Here is a 22,858-nt window from a genome sequence, read left to right as displayed (position 1 = left end):
GATTAGAAGTCGCTTGTGAGGAACGGTGTCGAAAGCTTTCAGGAAATCTAGAAATACGGAATCAACTTGAGATCCCCTGTCGATAGCGGCCATTACTTCGTGCGAATAAAGAGCTAGCTGCGTTGCTCAAGAACGATGTTTTCTGAAACCATGCTGATTACGTATCAATAGATCGTGCCCTTCGAGGTGATTCATAATGTTTGAATACAGTATATGCTCCAAAACCCTACTGCAAACCGACGTCAATGATATAGGTCTTTAGTTCGATGGATTGCTCCTACTACCTTTCTTAAACACTGGTGCGACCTGCGCAATTTTCCAATCTGCAGGTACAGATCTATCGGTGAGCGAGCGGTTGTATATGATTACTAAGCAGGGAGCTATTGTATCAGCGTGATCTGAAAGGAACCTAATCGGTATACAATCTGAACCTGAAGACTTGCCCGTATCAAGCGATTTGAGTTGCTTCGCAACCCCTAAGGTACCTACTTCTAAGAAACTCATGCTAGCAGCTGTTCGTGTTTCAAATTCTGGAATATTCCATTCGTCTTCCCTGGTGAAGGAATTTCGGAAAACTGCGTTCAATAACCCCGCTTTAGCGGCACAGTCGTCGTTAACAGTACCATCGGCACTGCGCATCGAAGGTATTGACTGCGTCTTGCCGCTTGTGTACTTTACATACGACCAGAATTTCTTCAGATTTTCTACCAAATTTCGAGACAATGTTTCATTGTGGAACCTATTAAAGGCTTCTCGCATTGCAGTCCGTGCCAAATTTCACGCGTCTGTAAATTTTAGCCAATCTTTGGGATTTCTCGTTCTTCTCTTTAGGGACAAGCTCTAAATATTTAAACAAGGAACTGAAAAATCCATATACAACATCGGTTCAGGAGACAAAACTTGGATATACTGATTCGAGCCAGAAGCTAGAGATCCCAATACCAAGTTTATGGGAAACCAACAAAACCGTTTCTCTCAAAAAGCACTTGGGAATAATGACCACTCGTTTGTTTAGTTGCACTGGAGATGTGGTGTCACGTATTGCCACCACCCCACAGGTTTCATGACAACGGAATTGGAAGTTTGCGTCTGACACCGACAGCAGTCTCTTGGGATCTACTGGACTCAATGGTACGCATCCGCTGGAGGCGTGACTCGACAGGCGTGTACCATTGGGTCCTCCAGATCCCGCACGATTGCTGCCGGCATCAGACGGGAACTGCCAATTCAGCTGCTATGACGCCTGCGGGGTTAAACTGATACGTGATATGACAGGAAATGTAAATTATTCCTCTTGAAGACCAAAGAACAGTTGATATTGCAAGATGGAGAAGTAATGGTTTGCCATAGTCCATCGATGCATTCAGGACAAACAACCGAAGATGTTGCTTCTTTCTTCAGTATGGCAACATGAGATGTCATACAGCAAGGCAGGCAGTTTAATTGACGGAGAAGAAGGTCTTACAACTGACTCATTGCCCGTATTCACCAGACTCATGGCCAATATCTCTTTGTTCCCTTATGTCAAATATAATCTGTGTGAACAGTTATTATCAGAAAGTTGATGAATCACGATAAAAGTACACTCCTGGAAATTGAAATAAGAACACCGTGAATTCATTGTCCCAGGAAGGGGAAACTTTATTGACACATTCCTGGGGTCAGATACATCACATGATCACACTGACAGAACCACAGGCACATAGACACAGGCAACAGAGCATGCACAATGTCGGCACTAGTACAGTGTATATCCACCTTTCGCAGCAATGCAGGCTGCTATTCTCCCATGGAGACGATCGTAGAGATGCTGGATGTAGTCATGTGGAACGGCTTACCATGCCATTTCCACCTGGCGCCTCAGTTGGACCAGCGTTCGTGCTGGACGTGCAGACCGCGTGAGACGACGCTTCATCCAGTCCCAAACATGCTCAATGGGGGACAGATCCGGAGATCTTGCTGGCCAGGGTAGTTGACTTACACCTTCTAGAGCACGTTGGGTGGCACGGGATACATGCGGACGTGCATTGTCCTGTTGGAACAGCAAGTTCCCTTGCCGGTCTAGGAATGGTAGAACGATGGGTTCGATGACGGTTTGGATGTACCGTGCACTATTCAGTGTCCCCTCGACGATCACCAGTGGTGTACGGCCAGTGTAGGAGATCGCTCCCCACACCATGATGCCGGGTGTTGGCCCTGTGTGCCTCGGTCGTATGCAGTCCTGATTGTGGCGCTCACCTGCACGGCGCCAAACACGCATACGACCATCATTGGCACCAAGGCAGAAGCGACTCTCATCGCTGAAGACGACACGTCTCCATCCGTCCCTCCATTCACGCCTGTCGCGACACCACTGGAGGCGGGCTGCACGATGTTGGGGCGTGAGCGGAAGACGGCCTAACGGTGTGCGGGACCGTAGCCCAGCTTCATGGAGACGGTTGCGAATGGTCCTCGCCGATACCCCAGGAGCAACAGTGTCCCTAATTTGCTGGGAAGTGGCGTTGCGGTCCCCTACGGCACTGCGTAGGATCCTACGGTCTTGGCGTGCATCCGTGCGTCGCTGCGGTCCGGTCCCAGGTCGACGGGCACGTGCACCTTCCGCCGACCACTGGCGACAACATCGATGTACTGTGGAGACCTCACGCCCCACGTGTTGAGCAATTCGGCGGTACGTCCACCCGGCCTCCCGCATGCCCACTATACGCCCTCGCTCAAAGTCCGTCAACTGCACATACGGTTCACGTCCACGCTGTCGCGGCATGCTACCAGTGTTAAAGACTGCGATGGAGCTCCGTATGCCACGGCAAACTGGCTGACACTGACGGCGGCGGTGCACAAATGCTGCGCAGCTAGCGCCATTCGACGGCCAACACCGCGGTTCCTGGTGTGTCCGCTGTGCCGTGCGTGTGATCATTGCTTGTACAGCCCTCTCGCAGTATCCGGAGCAAGTATGGTGGGTCTGACACACCGGTGTCAATGTGTTCTTTTTTCCATTTCCAGGAGTGTATTTTTCAAGTACCAATATGAGAGTGTAAAAAATGTTTCCAATATGATCCAAACGCATGTAAAACTGCATCAACATATAAAAGTGAATGTCTCGAGAAAAAATTAGATCAATTTGTATCAAAACAGTGTTTTCGTTCAACTGTTTTTGCAAAACACTAAAGTTACGTGCCTCTTAATTAGAAACACTCCTGCCGTTGTTGCACTAGTTCCAAAAGCCGAGCATTAATATTTCCAGGTGTATGTGGTACTAGTAACCTTAATTTACGTTTGGTAAATTCTTCTTTATTGAAATTCGTGGGAGGTTAAAACTGCCTCTTACCCACAGCCTTGCCTTCCGTGGGCAGTGTTCTTGGCCCTCATCGCTTCAGTAATGTCAGGCCCTCTACCCTACTTCCTGAATGTGACATACGCTCTCCTGTCTGCCTTGCTGGACTAGCACTACTGGAAGAAAGGACATAGCGGAAAAAAAGGCTCGGTCTTACCCCAGGGGCGTTTAAATACGGTATTAAATTTACCAGTTCTGACAAAGGCCAAAACGAGACAGTCATGAGATCTCCCTCTATCCGTTTTCGACATTACCTGGCAGAATGCTGTGGTTTCGGATTCGAATCCCGGCCCAGGACACGGGTTTAACCACATAGGCAGTTAACTGTGAACACCCCGTGACGAAGTGGAGGATTCGTGCTGGATACTTCTTTATTGTTACACGTCATCGTTGTATTAAATAACGTCTTGAAAGATTCTTTCTCTTTCCCTGGACTTATTCCATATCTTCACAGGATCGGCTCGTTAATTTGAATTTGGCGATGTTGGTGGTGGAGGGTAATCGTATATCGTACTCTCCCCTGCTCCTTCCAAAACAGCTCTGTGCGTCTAGTGTCATCCATGTGAAAGTTTGAACACGTTTTCGAAATGTTTGTGAATCGTGTAACTCAGACGGGAAATAATTATTCGCCTAGCCTGCTGTCAGAATCCGACACATCCAGGTTCTCGTTGTAGTACTTCGGCCAATTTGATCTGGGTCCGGTGCGCCTTGGATATTTGTGGTAAGGCTTTGTGGGACCAAACTGCTGAGGTCACCGCTCACTAAGCTTACACACTACTTATTCTAACTCAAACTAACTTACGCTAAGGACGACACACATACATATGCCCGAGGGAGGACTCGAACATCCGACGGGGGTAGCCGCGAGGACCGTGACAACACGCCCAAGACCGCACGGCTACACCGAGCGGCTTCCGGTACGCCTCCCTCAATCCCGGAAGCGCAGTACAACGCTCGTAGCTATCCGGGCTGCTCAGCGCCTTGAGACATTAATGTGAGACCATGCTGGTCACAGCGTTTTAAAAACTGATTAACCGTATGTCCAAAGATTTGGTATTGTTATTTAATCTTAGATACTATTTTCCACTGCTGATCATTCCATTCCTCAAAAAATAAGTATAATAAAGAAAAAAAATTATTCCTTTTGTTCCTTGGATATTTTCCTCACGCCCTACATACAGAAGGGAACGAACCCAACAGTAGCGAAAATTTCCACACTCTCAGAAGTAGTTGAATCTCATAGATAGATGAGAATAAAGTATAAACTGTTTACCTAGGGGAACATGAGACGAATACGTAATGAAATGTTGCGAAATACTCGGAACGTAACAGATGCCGGAAAAAGAAGCGATACGACGGAAGTATGAAAACGTTGACGTAAACAACGTATAAAATACTTTAATGTTGTCAAGTGATGTTCCAACAAAAGTGTCCAGGATTTGCATTTAACTCTCGACAGCGACGGAGGCATGCGATCGTTTTTAAAATGATGAATTTTCTATTGAATTAACGTGACACAAAACTATTTTTGTAGTTTCGGGCCCGATTAAAATACTTAACTATGTTGTTTAATTTTACTATTAATGCTTAATATAACGCCACATTTCCTTTTAGAGGCGATTTTTGATGCATTTATTTCGTCAGGAATTCGTGTGTTCCCGTCAAGCCGCAGTAAGTAACAGTGGTGCAATGGGTTTCACTGCCGTCGTTTGATTACGTACGGTAAAGGAATGCGATTAACACTGTGAATGTTTTGTAGCGCATGATCTACAGCAAGGAGGCACACTGCACATTTCAAGTCCACATACTGATTCATGGAGAGCTTAACACTAATAGAAATAGGTCACCCAGAAATAAAATTACTATGAAATGCTGATAAGCTAAAGAAGAATTAATGGAGGAATGACGTTGCTAGACAGATACGACATTGAAAAATAGTTCCATCATACAAGCTAATAAGATTGATGTTATTGATCACTGAGAATTACGAACAACGCTTCACGATAATTAAGGTAATTGGGTAGTGGAAGTAGAAAGTAAGGCGAGAAGATGGAAACAATACTAACAAACATCAAGCTATTCTATAAAAACTTGAGTATTCAACCCAAATCTATGAACTTTAAATAAGATTTGTTAGAATACTGAATGACCAAATATGGACAGAATACCAGTGAATGCCTCACGGGGAATGGGCCAATGGGTGAAGCAAGAACTGTAACAGCTTCTGAATAATGATTCTAAAACTAGAAACCTGGAAATACGTTACGGCATAATTAAATTTGTTTAAGAAAAAGTAGGACGCTCCCGCAATTTCATCATTGTGACTAGTAAAGGATGGCAAATTAGGGAAACAAGAAAAATTATGTTGCCTTATACCCAGGCGCTATAGAGCATTCTATAAAACGAAATAGCTAATGACATTTTAGGAAGAGATTCGTTAAAACTAATTTTGCAGCCTACCCCTGTGTTAGTGGCATGTGCGTAATAAGGAAAACAGAAGAACGGTTATAAGTCTTTGAAATACAATGTTACTCAAAACTAATGGAGACTGGTGGTGTTAATAAATGTATTGAATAAGTCAGTGAGAAGAAAAGTCTGTTAAAGCAAAAAATTATTTGACGAAAAAGAATGGGTAGACACATATTACGCCATGAGTCATTGCTGAAGATCATAGACGAAGGAATGGTGGAAGGAAAAATAATTTCAGGGGTAGTCGTAGACATGAGACAGATTACTGATGATGTGACAATGAAGAGAGATGGCACACCAGTACTGCATCGAACCAACGCGATGTTGATGACCGTAAAACAAAAAATAAACAAAAAAAAGCACACACTTGGGCTCAAATAAAGAGGACATGACGTTATATACGACGAACGCATAGTCTGTTGAACCTTAGGGACTGGCTGTTTCTCTTTCAAAGCCCTGTCTTAAACCTGCCCTCTGTACATGGTGGCAGCCAGTCAAGGAATATTTTACGGAATTGGTTTAATTTTTTTTTTTAAACGTCCAATCAAATCTCTACAGGTTTACTACTAGAGTGACTTACGCTGTGCCTGCGTGACATAAGTTTCCTGTCTTTCAAACGGAGACAGCTCTGTCCAGTTAAAGCTGTTGACAAGAGACGCCCTGAGACCTCTCATGACACTGCTAGCGAATTCACGCCATTGGTTTTAGCCAATAGCGTGCGTGGGATACAGGTCACGTGTGTAGACGCTGGAGTGATCTGCGGTGCGGAACACAGTTGCCCCTCTCTCTTGTAATCCAGACGTCGAGCAGGACAGACGTCTTTTCGGAGGGCAGAGCCTCTGGCTCTGTTTTTCACGACCGGCTACCAACATAAGTTAACATGAACCGCTTCCCCTTCCATTGCTTATTTCAATTAATTTTTCGACCTCCTAGACTAGCCGAAACCTGGTAACTTCCGACCGTAGGAGCGCCCCTTGCATGCCATACACTGAAATACATTCTCTTTATTGCACTTAATTTTCTCTTCTTGCATTTAACGGCAGCCCTGGATGCCCACTCTTCGAATCCTGACCGCTCGACCTCCTGCTGTGCGAGCTGCTAAATTACCCCATCCCCGTTTTTTCTTTTTACAAATCGTTTGTGGGATTTTATTTAAACAAATCTGTAGGAAATGTCAGCAATCAATCGCAATTTTTGTTTTTACTTTTCGCATCTACCTAGGATTCGGCCACTGAGTGGCCAGTCTCAAAGCTTTTAATATGTGCTTACATCTAGTGGGCGAGTAGCATGGTCAAACAAAAGTGGCGGTCAGAGTTTAATTGTCCAGGCGGAGACAGGTGTTTCATGGCTCAAAAACCAAAATGTCCGACTATCACTCAGAAACGGATAGCAAAAATTTTAAATATTGGTTAAAAACAGCCTTGGTTGCAATTTTAGTTTTTTATTTTTCAACGACGCGTGTCGCCTTATTTACGCATATTCAGTTATCTTTTCTAGATGGACGCGAGAGGCACTAAGATCTGTATAACGCGTTTCCGTTCACAGGAGTTGTAACTCGCTCCTGTGAACGGGAACGCGTTATACAGATCTTGGTGCCTCTCGCGTCCATCTAGAAAAGATAACTGAATATGTCTAAATAAAGCGACACGCGTCGCTGAAAAATAAAAAAAAGACTAAAATTGCAACCATGACTGTTTTTAACCAATACTGTTAACCACTGGTTTGCTGTATGCCACATATGGATATGGATTGGAAGAATTTCTAAAAAATTTCAAAAATACGTCGAAACCCAACTTAAGCCAGGCTTATTAGCAATGTCTTTATCCCTTGTAATTACTCGCAGCGCATTTACCCATTCGAAATACTTATAGCCATTGTAGGTGTTGGACATGTTTGACTGTAGTAATGTTCAACCATTTTCTTCCATAATGTGGGAAGAATAAAACACTCGGAAACTGCCATTGAAGGGGTTAGCAAAATTGCATTAGGCTTACCATGTAAGCGCAGTATCAAACATTGTATTCGAAACCAAATAAGATTTAGTCTTCTGCAAAATTAGTTAAGAGTAAACGCACGGCGCCTAACATGTTGGCACCGCTCCACTCTTCAAAATACTGGCGTGTACGCCAGACTGCTTTACCCTCTCTGTTCCTCCGGCGTAAAGACGACTGTCCTGCCACAGTGGCGAGGAAGAAATTAGTCCTCCTCCCTCCCCTTGTTCAACAGGGTGGGGGCGGTGCTGCAGGTAGTCGAGGCGCCATGCCGCAGTTCCCTCCGAGACTTGGGTTCGCATCCCCTCTTGGGAATGAATGTTGAGTTTTTCCTGAAAAACGGGGGGGGGGGGGGGGGCGGAAAGTGCCTACCCGTGCCGCCGCACGTTTTTGCACGTGCCTTGTGCCGTTCCTGGTCACGAGGCATATGTAACAACCTTCTCCGCCCTTCGCTGACTATATAGGCTACAGTACATTGGTGTCAGAATCGCGATTCATTCCCACCATTCGATCCATAGAGTGGCTGTTTACTTTTGGTTTATGTTTCACGTTTGTAACGGTTCTTTATTTACGTGATCATTACGGCACTCGAACCCCAGTTCTCGATACCAGTAGTATCGTACTACTTTTCTGCGAAGTAACAGACGTATTTTTGTGACAATATTCACATTTGGTTTTATTAATGTATAGGTACTCCTATGTATCGATATATTACAGTGATGTGGTTCTTGTGTGTATTCATTTCTGTGAGACTGTGATAATCTTTGACTTACTTGTAACCGTTTTGGTGCGAATACGTACAGAGCAGTCTTTGTTTCACTTTTCAGAAGTTAAGTTGTTTTTTCGCTTTGTAAAAGAACAGTCAAGTCTTGTATTTCATTAAAGTGGAAATTAAATATATGAAGATTGATACAAAACTGTTTTCTTGATGATGTGACAATTAAGAAGAAATATACGAGAATTTACAAGAAGTTTAATAAAAATGTGGATCGTAAACACCAAGTCAAAATTTATTTCTACCATACCATTGTTCTGATCTGGGATTGTTTGATCATTAAGAATTTCCTGAAAAACGCATTTGTTAGGTCTTCAAATATTGCTAAAATACAGATCTGGACCTTCTAGCAGTCAAAGTGGAATCACCCTAGAATCACCAAGATTAGCCATAACAACTTCGACGAAATGTACGTGGGAATCCATTCAAGATAAGTGCCAAAATTAATGACTTTTACAGTGACTTCATTATCTGCATTCTGACGATACCATCCACAGTCAATAACTTTGTTGTTGCCCGATAAATCGAACACATGCTGCGTGAGCAACATTATTAATCTGATTTCTAACCTACTTCTCAACTGGTGGTATTGTTAGACGTTGTATGGCCGGTCAGTATTCGCCACTGTCATTCCGCTGCGAGCCGAGCCTGGATGCTGCAGCGCATCGGCTACGGTGCCGCTCCGAGTGCTGCGTCCGCACATACCAGCGTCCGGGGCTATAAGTTTATTGCCTGCCTGCCTCTCGCAGCGCGCCACACCAACACGTGCGCGTCAAGTACAGTGAGCAGCGCCTCACAGCCCACGTGCTTAGTTTGTGCGCTCCGGTCTCAGGTGACGGTACAACCGGCCCAGATTCTCTGTCACTGCCAGCTAACTCTGAGCTGGGTGCAGGAGCACGAAAGGAAAACGTGCGGTGCGTCCTTGCTAGTGCCGTGGCTCACTGAGCGCACGAGCGCGCTGCCCACGGTCGATGCGGCTTCTCTGCCGCTGCCGCTGCCGCCGCCCATCTGCTGCCCCACGTAGGCCGCCGGTCAGCTCCCCGCTGCCATCTGCGTTTGGGTCCTGGCCTCAGCGCCCGGGGTGCGTACTTTCAGCGCCATGCAGCCAGCTAACACGCTGCCCACGCCGCTGCTACCTGGGTACCGCGTGCGTACGGCCATTAGCCGCCGCCCCATCGTCGCTGCCGCTTGTGCACGTCACGACGCAACTACTGTACTGTGAGTGTTGACATGAAGTGAGGCGCTTGCAACCATTTGTTCAGAGAAGAGATCGGTAAATTATAGTAAACAGCTAAATTTTGAATCTTATACAGCTATTGCCTGTTGTTAGGAGGCGTCTTTACGTAGGACAATTTCAACTTTGAATTTTTGTGAGTTTGATTATCATTAGGTATGTTGAATGTGTATTTATTCAAAGACAAGCACGTCACCTGTTTGGCGGTTGGATAGCTAAATTTTTTAGATAATTCTTTGAGAGCTTTCGATTAATCTCCAGGGAAGTGCAGCCTGCAGAATGTGTTTGGCAACCAAAGAGTCTCCTTGCCGTTCATGGCATTTACTTTGGTGTCGTTTTCGTGTCATGATCAACTCTTTTTTCTTCCATCTTTTCTATAAGCATCATTTCTCCGCCCTATGATGAAAGTAGGTTCCTCCTACTTGCTTCACAGAAGTGAGCGCTTTAACCCTAGGATGCATATACAGGGCCTCCGAGGCCCTTGTATGTCTTCATTTTTAAAAAATTCTGTAATTTTTTGCTTGATTTCAAACTGCTCTCCAGTACTCTTTCAGTAACACTGTGACATTCCGCGTATCAAGTTTGAACGAGATACCTTTTTAAGTTTTTGTATAATTCAATACGTTTACCCATACACCGTGAATGCATAAGCAGGGCTTCAGAAGCCCTCACACGTTTATAAATGTTCTTTAGCCTATATTGTCTTCAACATTTGTTTGGGAGCGGTTATTAATTCAACAATAACTGTAGTGGTATTTACATTAACAGGAGTGCCAACAGCAGCAGTAGCTGTAGTAGTAATAGTATAACTAAAAAATAATACACACTACTTCCACATATTGACGATGTCGGTGTATTATGGATCTTTTTCCTATCAAATGTTTTATTATTGCATAGTACTGTTATCCTGTGCTCCTCTTGTCAGCCTCATTGTTGCAGTAGTTTGTTTGTTGCTGCAAGGCCCATATTGTTACGAGTATGACTCGTTTAGGGCTGCACAAGCTTCTGTTTGAGAGACACGCCTTTTGCTATGGCTTCAACAAGAGAGTCAGTACGTGCAAATGCAGCTAATTTTGAAAGTGTTGTGGCTCAGTTGTTTGATGAAGATGATTCTTGCGAGGAAGGAAACATTTTTGAAGATGCAAGTAGTGAAGAATCAGCCAATGAAACTGCAGATGTGAATATTGGGGCAGATGACAGTCCTTCCGATAATATTACTTCATCAGAGTCTGAAAATGAAGAATCACCACAAAAAGGTATAGATGGTCACACATACATTAGTCAGAATGGAACGATTTGGAAATTAGATCCTCCTGAAACTTTTCGTACGCCTGTCCATAATATCGTAAAGAAGGCACCTGGTCCAACCTGTGGTTAGAAAACCTGTAAACCTAAGGATGCCTGGTACTATTTCATCTCCAAGGAAATACTAGAGGAAATCATCAACTGCACAAATACTGAAGGCAGAAGTGTGGCTGCTTTATGTGGTAAAACGTGGAAAAACGTTTCGCTTGCTGAAATGAAGGGTTTTCTTGGTCTTTTATTACTTTCCGGTGTTGAGAAGGGTTGGGATGTCCCTTTTACAGGATTATTCTTGGATGAAAAGGCAATTCCTGCATATAAGGCCACCATGTCAGTAAATAGATTCGAGGATATAAGGAGATTGATTAGATTTGATGACAGGCGTACCCGTGAAGCTCGATCTGCAGATGACAAACTTGCAGCTGTTCCCTATGTATGGGAACTATTTCTTGACAAGTGTAGAAATAAAATGATTCCCAATGATTCACTCCCAGTTGACGAACAGGTAGTCCCATTTCGTGGAAGATGCAGCTTCACCCAGTATATGCCCTCTAAACCAGCCAATGGTTATGTGTTGCTACATCTGCACATGCTTTAGACGGAATTTTTTACACAGGAGGGAAGGCACATGAACCTGTTCAGATAAATCTTGTATTTGGATTGAATGTGGCGAAAGATCTTGCTAAAAGCATTGAAGGATCATCAAAAAATATTACTGTTGACAACTTCTTTACTAGTGTGCAGCTGGCAGAAGAGATGCTTCAGAAGCAAATTACAGTGGTGGGAACAATCAAACAAAATAAACCAGATATTCCTAATGAGATGAAACCATCTGCCTCAAGAGCGATTCATTCCTCTTTGTTTTCATTTAGAGGTGACATTACAATGGTGAGTTATTTTCCCAAAAAGAAAAAGTCTGTAGTTCTCATTAGCACAATGCATCACGGCAGATACATTGATGAATCTCATGCTAAAAAGAAACAAGATATAATGAAGTTCTATAACTCTACGAAGGGTGGAGTAGATCAAATTGACCAGAAAATTCGTTATTACACTTGCAAGAGACAAACAAGAAGATGGTCATTTGCATTATGGATGAATATGATGGACGTCGCAGCAATGAACAGTGAAATTTTATTTTCCGCCCAACATTTGATATACCATAGTGGAAGAAGTGATAAAAGGCGTTTGTTCCTAAGAGATTTAGCAGAGGAAATGGTAAGACCACTAATGGAACTTTTTATTCTGATCCCTAATATTCCAAAGAAAATCGTTGATGCCATGCAAAGATGTGGTGCTCAAGAAGATGTCATATTGCCGAACCAATTACTTGTTTGAGGAAAAAGAAGAAGATGCAATTACTTCCCATGTAATAAACACAGGAAAAGTGCTATGACATGCATTAAGTGTAAAACCAACATTTGTAAGGAACATAGTGGCGTTCTTTGTGCTTCTTTTTTGTCACATGTTGAAAACTAAGAAAAATGCAGTTTTATGTGAACAATGAATAATAACTTTTTGTCAAAATATTACCTATATACATAATATTGTGAATAATGAGTGTGTTTTAATTGAAGAAATTAGTTGTAATAAATGTTATAAACTGCAATTTATAAGTGAATTAATAAAATTATTTGTATATGTTGTATGTAAATGGATGTAACTAATAAAAATTCACTCTTAGAGTTTTTTAAAAAAAATTAATAAAATGTTAATCAGGTCCACCAGATCCTGTTACTGTATCTTAGGAATCTTCCAATATGACAACAACTTTGACAGAAATAAATTTAACTCCAAAGAATGATTATATGAAAAGAGTAAAATTTTTAATTAGGGCAGGGCCTTGGAGGCCCTGCATATGCATTCATGTGTGTTTTCGGCACCATGCATCCTAGGGTTAAAGGCTCTGTAACGCCTTGTGCCGTCATACCGTGTCTGCTAGGTTGGCGCACTAAATCTTTTTACCTTGATGGGAGTTTGTTTTTATTGCAAGACCAGGCCAAATATCTCACGAAATAACCATCAAACGAAAAAACTACAAAGAACGAAACTCGTCTAGCTTGAAGGGGGAATCAGATGGCGCTATGGTTGGCCCGCTAGATGGCGCTGCCATTGGTCAAACGGATATCAACGGCGTTTTCTTTAAATAGGAAGCGCCATTTTTATTGCATACTCGTGCAGTACGTAAAGAAATATGAATGTTTTAGTTGGACCACTTTTTTCACTTTGTGATAGATGGCACTGTAATAGTTACAACCGTATAACAGGGTGTATACGACCCGGGACATCCGGTAAAAACCCGGGAATTTTTTAGAATTTCGGGAATTAATCATTGTTTCAGTTACCAGTTAAATTTTTGTGATTCTGACTGGTATGAACCAATACTCTAACTAAGGATATTACTGTATCACGCTTTTGCAGAATAATACTCCAGCAACAAACATGAACGAGAGAAAAATGTTCAAATATGTGTGAAATCTTATGGGACTCAACTGCTGAGGTCATCAGTCCCTAAGCTTACACACTATTTAACCTAAATTATCCTAAGCACAAACACACACACACCCATACCCGAGGGAGGACTCGAACCTCCGCCGGGATCAGCCGCACAGTCCATGACTGCAGCGCCTTAGGCCGCTCGGCTAATAACGAGAGAAAAAATAAAAACGAAAACAAGACTTAAGTCGCAAAGGAAATAAGCCATATACGACAACAAAACACTGTGCTCATACGACTGCCAAACAAAGTGTGTCAGAGGCTTTTGGAAGAATATGTAGTTCTTTCTAACAACAAATTGCCTCCGATGAGCGTGACGTAACAGCTGTTTACATTAGATTCATTTGTGCAGTTGCGGGCGGGCTCTTGCACGTACGCAGTTGAGTCGTGTGTGAGTAGTACCTACCCCCGCTTCTGGCTTCAGATGTGTGGCTTGGAGGCACTATCTAAATTGCTCCGGATCGGAAATCGTAGATCCGGTGCTGATGCACAGAGCAGTCTGAGTTGTAGTGGGGAGATGGGTAGTCTCCACGTGATCTGTGTTTACGTTTAGTGATTTTGCTGTTTGGTTCAAATGGCTCTGAGCACTATGGGACTCAACTTCTGAGGTATTTAGTCCCCTAGAACTTAGAACTAGTTAAACCTAACTAACCTAAGGACATCACAAACATCTATGCCCGAGGCAGGATTCGAACCTGCGACCGTAGCAGTCTTGCGGTTCCAGAGTGCAGCCCCTTTAACCGTACGGCCACTTCGGCCGGCGATTTTGCTGTTTCCTCTTCGGTTATTGCTCTCACATTAAATGAAAACAAAAAGGATTTCTGTGGCGAGGAGCTACGAAATGAATTAAAATACGTTAGCATAAGTAAGGCTAAAATATGTTGTTATTTTCGGGTTCTATTTCCACGTTTCTGACAGTCAAGCATTAATCACCTTGCAGAACAATGAAGTTATTTTTGTCTGTTTGCTACAGAGATTTGGCTTTTATTAATCTTTTGCGCTGAGGCAGTCAATTTATTTTAAAACACTGTTGGCTAGTTTCAACTGTTCGCTGCATTTCAAGTGCACGTTTCCATCTTCTAGCTCGTATGGCATTATGCCATAATAATGAACCAAACATGATATAATAGAGTACTTGTACTCAAGAAAATTTACATCCGAATCTGGACGTACGATTGTGCACTTCAAGCCGAATTATGCATTTTAGTATGGTTCACGAAATTCCGACGCTATTGAAATATCCGTTGTTGTCTTGTTTCTTTTATGACATAATGCAAGATCTTTTAATGTTTTACACGTACAAGCATGCGGGCTTCCTGCGTCATCGTAGCTGCGCAGGTGCAGTGACGCCTGTTATCTGGCGCTCTCTGGCAACTGCTGAAACGAATCAATGTCTAACAGGTCACGGGAAAATATTGCGAATGATGGTTTGAAAAGTGTTACTTTCATAGTAAATTTCCTTTTACGCAAGATGAACTATGTGCGAAAATGTACGATGAATTTCTTAGATCACAGAGCGTTTGACTCTCATTCAAAAATCAACTCTTTGAGGACGACCATCTAGAAGAATTTATAGCCCAAAAGATCAGACATTTACGTCGTTATCAAATATTTTACTGGCACATTTGTGTGATGTATCTTAAAGTGTAGCACGCGCAAAAAGATCAGCATTATATGTGGAAGCTTAGCTTCTCTTGCAGCTTATTAATCTTCGAGACGAATATTATTAGTGAAAGCTTTGTTTTTCTTGTAGCAACACTATGTCTATAATTTCCACCATTAACTTTTCCTTTCTGTGTGTTCGCGCTACTTAAGAGTGATCTTGCTATTGGTTGACTACATCACGTGTCCTATGCTGTCATTCGCTGGCGAGATCACGTGACATGAGCTACGACTGGCTTACAAAAGCGCGTCGCAATCTCGATTTCATTGCTTCGGAAAGTAACATGCAGTGTTTGGTGGAATTCGAATTTATACCTCCGTAACACGAAAGAATGGAGCGTACATGTTGCTGCACATCAAAGATCTTTTCAAAACGTGTTTTTCCCCCCTGGGTTTCGTTTGCTAAAGTGCCGGCAAATTCTACATCTGTTAGAAAACCATAAACATTCTAAGGATTGATAAGTTTTACATTGCCGAGGAAAAATATACCGGGAAAAATCCGATAATTTTTTTTCCTGTATAAGTACATGATATCACGTAACATTCCGCCAGTGCCGACGGTATTTGCTTCGTGATACATTACCCGTGTTAAAATCGACCGTTTACCAATTGTGGAAATGGTCGATATCGTGTTGATGTATGGCTATTGTGATCAAAATGCCCAACGGGCGTGTGCTATGTATGCTGCTTGGTATCCTGGACGACATCATCCTAGTGTCCGGACCGTTCGTCAGATAGTTACGTTATTTAAGGAAACAGGACGTGTTGAGCCAGACGTGAAACGTCAACCACGACCTCTAACAAATGATGATGGCCAAGTAGGTGTTTTAGCTGCTGTCGCGGCTAATCCGGACATCAGTAGCAGACAAACTGCGCGAGAATCGGGAATCTCAAAAACGTCGGTGTTGAGAATGCTACATCAACATCGATTGCACCCGTACCATGTTTCTATGCATCAGGAATTGCATGGAGACGACTTTGAACGTCGTGTATAGTTCTGACACTGGGCACAAGAGAAATTACGGGACGATGACAGATTTTTTGCACGCGTTCTATTTAGCGACGAAGCGTCATTTTCCAACAGCGGTAACGTAAACCGGCATAATATGCACTGTTGGGCAACGGAAAATCCACGATGGCTGCGACAAGTGGAACATCAGCGACCTTGGCGGGTTAATGTATGGTGCGGCATTATGGGAGTGAAACGTACCCTTTGAACAATTTATACACGACTGTGCTTAACCTGACACACAATATTTTTAGCGCAACGCAATCTGACTATCAAAGATCCCTGCAAAAGAATGGCCCTGACTAACATTAAACTATACCTTTCACAAATCACTTACCTCACAAAAATCTTCGCTGCTCAAGCTACTGCAATACAGCGAGCGCCACTACTGCCAGCTAAATAAAAGATTCAAACTACTGAAGGCACTAACTACTGATAGGGGTAGTTAGCAAATGAAAGATATTAATAGAGAACAAACAATGTATTTACCTTGATATCATCACAAGTCATAATATATATATCAGTTCATGACAAATTACAAACCTCCGCCATCTCTCTCCCCACATCCACCACTGCTGGCGGCTCACCTCCAACTGCGCAACGCTACGCGCTGTTCACAGCCAGCTGCCTAACACTACAATGGCGAGTATTACAACAATGCAAAGCAGACACAGACTGCCCACAGCACAGCCAGTGATTTTCATACAGAGGTGGCGTTACCAATAAAAAAACCTAAACAGCCTACTTACATAGAGAAAACATAAACAGCCTACTTACATAGCGAAAACATAAACAGCCTACTTACATAGCCCCCATGCTCCCCACAAAAATTTTTACAAATGGTGTTGGGCACTGGCCAATACAGATTTGACAAAAATTTTTCACAATTACAGTAACAAAGATATCAAATGCACACACTTATTGATACAATGTTGGTCAAAAGCTAAAATTTTGTCACAGTCCATAAAGACATTCCTTATCGTTCATCACAGTAAAATAGCAGTGTTTTTCTCAAAGTCTGAGCAGTAGAAGAAAATGCACACAGAAGTAGTGGATTTCCATGCAATCTTGAAGAAGTAGTGTTGTCCTTCCAACGGAAAGACAGTGCTGACTCTTGACATGCTGACAGGTAATGGGCCACAACAGAGCAAACCCACAGCAGAGTCATTCGACGTTTTGAAGAATATTGGTAGGTAGGTCATCACAGAGTAGACCCACTGTAGTCCTGCTAGAGAGTATGGTATTGGTGGGCCACCAGAGGTGCAGACCCACTGCAGTCCTTGTAGAAATAATGGCATGGTGGGTCATCATAGATGCGGACCCACAGTAGTCCTTGTAGAGATAATGGTACTGGTGGATCATCAAAGATGTAGACCCACTGTAGTCCTTGAAGAGATGGCCAGCAGCCATCTGTTGTGACTGTGCAGGTGCACAATCACCATTGAAGAGTCTTGCGGATAATATAGCAAGTCCATAAACCACCACTTGTGCACTCACAAAGTTTTTGAAATTGTCCTTAGAACCAGCAATGCTGTTATCCAGTCCCTTGCTGAGTTATTAACACACGTGCAAACACTAACAGTCCCTACTTCTCATATATTGTCCACATACTATGACCAACAGAAACGTGTGCAGTGAAATGTAACTAACAAGTTAATAATGTCATGAACTTGTGACAATTACAATTTTATAACATAAGAATACAATAACAAAGGTACAAAATACATCATTAAAAACATAACAATACAGATAACATTTGTAGTACCGGCTTTACAACAGAATAGAAATAAACATATACATCAGTGGAATTATGACATGAGTACATACATAAAAGATCACAATAACTTTTGAAACATCAACTTCACACATTAGCATTAACACAAAACAGAGTAAATAATGTCTAAACATCTTTACAAAGTAAATAACATATTATTAATGTCAATTATATTCGAGGATAACAGTATTCCTCATCATAGTGAATGTAGCTTAATATTAAAAGAAGAAAAAATTCTATGAAACTACACAGAGACAGGAAGAAAACAAATACACAAGGGTACACACACACATAGTGGGATAACACCAATAGGAAAGGACAGGGTTCGTTTTCAGTGTAACATTTGGTACTGCAGTCCAACCCAAAACTTCATATATCTTTCCTCTTATTTCATCCTTTGTTTCCACCAAAAAAATTCTATCTAAGCATGCTTTCTGTATTTATATGTTCACACATTTCTTACCTCAACATTTATTTCCAAGAAAATCCTACCTAAACCTGTTGTCCCTAAACCCTACTTTTTTTGATTATATCCTCTGTCAATAACAGTTTTTCTCCACTGTACAGTATCCTTTTTATTTTGCCAGACCATTTTCTGATAGCTTCTCAATGCATTTCTTATAAATTTATAATAGTTAGTTTCTTATATAGTCTCCTCTTAAGCTAACTTAAATCTACTGAGCTCAGATACTAAACTAAGGGACGAGGCAATGCAGCAGCACAAAATAAGTAACACAAGCAGCAATGACAAAAAAATACAGATTGGCAAAGCTAGCAGCAGCAAATGTAATAAGTTATATCAAAACATGACATAGCTCAAGCAGAAAAAATAGTACACTAAAGATAACAATGCAGATAAGGGAAATGTATAATCACATCTTAATGTCTATGTAATTAAAGTGGTGCACCACAAGAAGTTATTCTACCAAAAAGTTACCAATTACTTGAAAAGAAAATTATGAATGCAGTTACTAGTTCCTTCTTATTGTTCTCTCCATTCGAAGAGCTCCTTTTTCGAAGAATGTGGATCAGAAAATAATTATTTAATAGATCTGTTGACAGAAAGTGTTCACATTAGCAAATGCATTTCATTTTATAAAAGCAATGCTGCAACACAGCTGGAAACCAGATGTCAAATGAAATAAGCAATTACGCAAACCAAAGCATAAAAACATCATTGAATAGTCATGTGGCATTTCGTAAGTCAGTAGCTCTCAACTCTCATAGAAAGACACTTGTCATAATCAGGTGTGCAGATGTACGAATATTTCCCATCAATTCATAAGCATTTCAGCAATTAGCACAAAGTGCGAGTAATCATATGTTTTCAAGTAACGAGGGTGTCGCATTAGCGATGAAAGGCACACCCTAATGGCTTGTTCTCCAGGTGTTTTCCTGTGCTCTGAAAGGCACGCGCTAATGGCTTTTTCTCCAGGCGTCTGACACAGCTGGGTGCCCACGACGCATTATGTGTAGGTGGTCCGTTAACTTTCTTACGGAAATATTTACGACAGCAGTTTCCGCTACAGAGACAGTCGCATATAAAAATATTTCACAGGTCAAGAATTTGCGTTACAAATCTGTAGAAACAAAATGCTATTGATATAACAGTGTCCAAAAAAAATTTTCGTCTGCATTGTAATACATTCACGAATATACACACACATTTCATAACTCTTAAAGTACGTTTCTTGGTTTCCAACATCCTTTTCATAAATCAGAGTCCCTAAACACTACTCATTATTCCTTACCTCATTGTACATATACATATTCGTCGACACTTCTTCAATATTTCATCATGAGAAATACGTAGCATAATAAACATTCCTCAACAACATAATACACATCGTCATCGTAATAATAACATCATAACACTTCAGTCAAATCTCAAAATCGTCGTAACTTCCTCCAATAATTTCCAAGCCTAAAAAAATTCTCTGCTCATGTCAAAAGTGTCAGCTGCCTCAAACGTACTTTAAAAATCATGAATCCATACCAAATACATCATTCAAAGCTCTCATAGTATCACAATGGTTCCAAAAAAAAAATATGAACAGTTTACAAAGTACAGACAAAATACAGTTTCATAAGTGTGAAGTTATCCAACTGTATAATTGCGTAAACATCTGTCACTGATGTAGTAAAATAAATGTTTGTCTCTCTCAGTTAAATAATCAGATAGCTGTGTAATTTGTGTGTTAGAGAAATATCACAAGTCATAATATATATATCAGTTCATGACAAATTACAAACCTCCGCCATCTCTCTCCCCACATCCACCAGTGCTGGCGGCTCACCTCCAACTGCGCAACGCTACGCGCTGTTCACAGCCAGCTGCCTAACACTACAATGGCGAGTATTACAACAATGCAAAGCAGACACAGACTGCCCACAGCACAGCCAGTGATTTTCATACAGAGGTGGCGTTACCAATAAAAAAACCTAAACAGCCTACTTACATAGAGAAAACATAAACAGCCTACTTACATAGCGAAAACATAAACAGCCTACTTACAGGAGGAAGGATAATTGGCCCCCATTTTATCGATGGCCATCTAAATGGTGCAATGTATGCTAATTCCCTCCGTAATGCTCTACTGATGTTACTACAGGATCCTTCACTGCATGGCACAATGGCGATGTACTTCCAACATAATGGATGTCCAGCACACAGCTCGCGTGCGGTTGAAGCGGTATTGAGTAGCATATTTCATGACATGCGGATTGGTCGTCGAAGCACCATACCATGGCCCGCACGTTCACCGGATCTGACGTCCCCGGATGTCTTTCTGTGGGGAAAGTAGTAGGATATTTGCCATCGTGATCCACCGACAACGCCTGACAACATGCGTCAGCGCATTGTCAATGCATGTGCGAACATTACGGAAGGCGAACTACTCGCTGTTGAGAGGAATGACGTTACACGTATTGCCAAAGGCATTGGGGTTGACGGACATTATTTTGAGCATTTTTTGCATTAATGTGGTATTTACAGGTAATCACGCTGTAACAGCATGCGTTCTCAGAAATGATAAGTTCACAAAGGTACGTGTATCACATCGGAACAACGGAAATAAAATGTTCACACATACCTACGTTCAGCATTTTAATTTACAAAACCTACCTGTTATCAACTGTTCGACTAAAATTGTGAGCCATACGTTTGTGACTATTATAGCGCCATCTATCACAAAGCGAGTAAGTGGTTCAACTAAAATATTCATATTTCTTTACGTACATCTACATCTACATTTATACTCCGCAAGCCACCCAACGGTGTGTGGCGGAGTGCGTACTACACGAATATGTAATAAAAAATGGGGGTTCCTGTTTAAAAAACGCAGTTGATATCCGTTTGAAACGGCAGCGCGATCCAGCGGGCCAACCATAGCGCCATCTGGCTTCCCCCTTCAAGCTAGACAAGTTTCGTTCTTTGTGGTGTTTTCGTTTGATACTTATTTCGTGAGACATTTGGCCTGGTCACGATCAATGGACCAGCCTGTATGTACTCTCTTTGACATAAAACATGGCCGATAGCCAGCCGCAGCAGAACTTAAGTCTACGCTGGTCGATAGATGGGACATATAACGTGGTCACACTGATAAATATTCAAGTCTAACCACCTGCACGATCTGGCAACACTGTATGGTGCGGCGCTTACTGGAAGAAATCTTGTTTCCAACTCTAGGGAGTCTGTTCCGGCTGTAGCCGTGGTGTAGCGGTGAGACACGTGCCATCGAGATGTCACGTCCCGTGATCGCCTACATTTTTATGTTAAAGTCATTAGTGAAGTTAATTTTAATTTTAATAATCAACAGCCTCAGTTGCACCGTTTACCTAGAATTTATCTAGGTTTCAGTCAGGATAACCCAACCTTCTTCAGAATAACAGTAATTACCGTTCGTCCATAGTGGACATCGTCAAGCTAAAACTACAAATCCATAAATAATCGTCAGACTGTAAAAACTTATCTGAAACTGCCTCGGCCTCACTTCGCGACCGCGATGCGGCAACGACGAGCGCTGTACTAGAACTCAAAAGAAGAAGCTTGGGTTTTCCCGACTGAAACCTAGGTAAATTCTAGGTAAACAATGCAACTGAGTCTGTTTATTATTGAAACTAAAATTAATATTTAAACAGTTGCTGCCAGGGCCGCGAAATGTTGAAGATATTTACATTAGTGAAATGATAGCTGAGTTACAATTTATTCCACTTAATGACCAGTAATAACAGATTTACCTAGTAACAGTAACCAATTGACTGGTGGACTTCCTGCCTCTGAACGCCACACACGCCACAATTTCCGGGGGCCATTTACTAGTAGCGACTCAGAGTGCTCCCTCGCCCCTTGTCGAAGGCGCCTGCTACCGCTAATCGCTTTATGCGAAATAAAAGGCATTAATGATGTCGAATGAAGCTCCAACAAAAATGTGCTCGATTTGCATTTCCCCCTCGACGGCAACGGAGGCATGCGACCGTTTTTAAAATGATGTCTTTTGTATTATACTAATATGGCATAAGACCATTTCTATAGTTTGTGATCCAATTAAAATAGCTAACTACGTTATTATTAATGCTTTATATATGACGTATTTTCCCTTTAGAGGCGCTTCTTCATGCAGTTATTTCGTCAGGCATTCGTGTGTCTCCGCCAAGCCACAATAAGTAATAGTGGTGCAAAGCGTTTCACTGCCTTCGTTTGATTCCATACAGTAAAGGTATGAGGTTAACAGTGTGAATATTTTGCAGCTCATGATCTACAGCGGGAAGGCACACTGCACGTTTTGAGGATCACATACGAATTCATAGAGAATT

This window comes from Schistocerca piceifrons, chromosome 1, assembly GCF_021461385.2.
Source record: "Schistocerca piceifrons isolate TAMUIC-IGC-003096 chromosome 1, iqSchPice1.1, whole genome shotgun sequence".
Taxonomy (NCBI): Eukaryota; Metazoa; Arthropoda; class Insecta; order Orthoptera; family Acrididae; genus Schistocerca; species Schistocerca piceifrons.
The sequence above is the reverse complement of the archived record's forward strand: the minus strand, read 5'-3'. Positions refer to the sequence as shown.